Source organism: Camelina sativa, chromosome 13, assembly GCF_000633955.1.
Source record: "Camelina sativa cultivar DH55 chromosome 13, Cs, whole genome shotgun sequence".
NCBI lineage: Eukaryota > Viridiplantae > Streptophyta > Magnoliopsida > Brassicales > Brassicaceae > Camelina > Camelina sativa.
Genome location: NC_025697.1, coordinates 11,861,903 through 11,863,818, shown reverse-complemented (window position 1 = coordinate 11,863,818; position 1,916 = coordinate 11,861,903).

The following is a 1,916-nucleotide window of genomic DNA, read 5'->3' as shown; positions in this document are numbered from 1 at the left end:
CAAGAACAAGACTCTCAGACGCTTAAAGCTAAAGTGTGGGACATCAGGACATGAAAACTATTACAAAGATCAAAAAGACATTACTATGGAAAAATTTATCCCGTACTCTAGCAATCTCGGAATGTTTGCAAGCTAATGATTTAAATCCAATTCAAAGATGCTCCCAATATCAGAATGTTATGGATTCGATTAGCCATATATCCTTTCTTAATTTAAATTAGAACAAAACTACCAGAGAAATTCAGTTGGAGAAATTCGGTTGGAGACTTTAAATTTGTAAATAAAAATTATAAGAAAATCTTTAAATTCTTCTAGGTTTTAATTGTTTTTGTCTGATACATTCCACGAGTTTGAAATTCATTATAACAACTTTCTTCGACGTCTTCACATCCCCACATACAAACCTTCTAGGTTTTGGTCTTGATAGACGTTAGTGAGTAAATTAGCAAGAAGGTTAAAAGTGTGAAAATGTAATTAGTAAAAAATAAAAAATAAAAGAATAACAATAAATAGGTAGTAGCATTACTCCACATCCCATAGCACTTCTTCAATCTAAACCGGAAATTAAACCGACTTCACCCCAATTTTCGATATAAACTTCAATATTTTATATCTTTTCAGGACACGGGCGTTACAAATATAATTCATATGCTTTTGCTAGGACATCATTCTCGGACCATTCGTTTAGGGCTATCGTGAGCACCTATTCATTTACCCAAATTTTGGTTCACATAGTGATTTATGATTTATGCACAAAACTCCATCACGCGGAGAATCAAATGAGCAATTCTCATTACAACACTACCCCAATACGATTTACTCTTTAGGTTTCTGCCCAACAATGTTGTATGTTCCATATTTAATCTATCAACTCAATAGCACCAAATTTTGCTCAGTCGTCCATTTGAGGCTTTTCCGGCGAGTAGAGGTTGAATCTTTTGTATTTGGAGTGGCTTCAGCACTGTTCATCCCTCCAAGAGTTACTTGCGTAGAAAATCTGGGAAATTCAATTGCTCTAACATATTGAACACTTTCATTACTCGTTGGAGTAAAAGAATAAAGAGATGGTTGAGATGAATATGACATCATTGATCCATAATATGGATTATAGTTTGAAACAGATGATGGGATTGGAAAATTTGGTGGAAACCCATAATTTGGGATATTTTGGGATTGGTTGAAATAAGAATTTTGATAATTGTTGGGATTTGGAAATGGAAAAGAGTAATTAGTAGAATTTTGGGTAGAATTGTTATTGGGATACATTCCAATAATACTAATAAAATTATATAAAGAATAGTTATTAGAGAAGAATTAAAATATAGTAGAAATGATGATATTTTTTATTGAAATAAAATGAATAAAGTCTCTATTTATAGAGTTTACAAAATAATGAATTTTGATATAAAAATTATTTTAGAAAAAAATTACTTACTACATAATAATTTATCTTAAAATGATAAGATAAGAAAAAAAAATTCTAAAATCTCACTCTCCAATGAAAATACAACACATGTCTCTCTCTCTCATAATTTTTTTTTCTTTATCGACAAACAAAAAAAAAACTTGAGCGTCCGCGCATGTCTTTGTGGTGCTCGAAAATTCAGATTCAACAAGAATTAATCCATATAGGTTTTTTTTTTTTTTTCAACACCCTCATTGCAGTTAGCTAGTCATTAAACAGTTGAATAAATTTTTCAACACTTCTATTATTAATGGTCTTAGTCACAGAAAATATTTAGTTATTATAAAAAGCCATGACAAAACCACAGAAAAGTCACAAATATGAAAAATTTGAATTTCGTGGGTTTTTGTGGTTAGTCGTGGTTAATTTAGCCACAAATTAGTCACAAAAAAAAGCTACAGATTTTAGATTTATAAAAGCTGAAAATTGTATTTTTTTTTTTTTTTTTTTT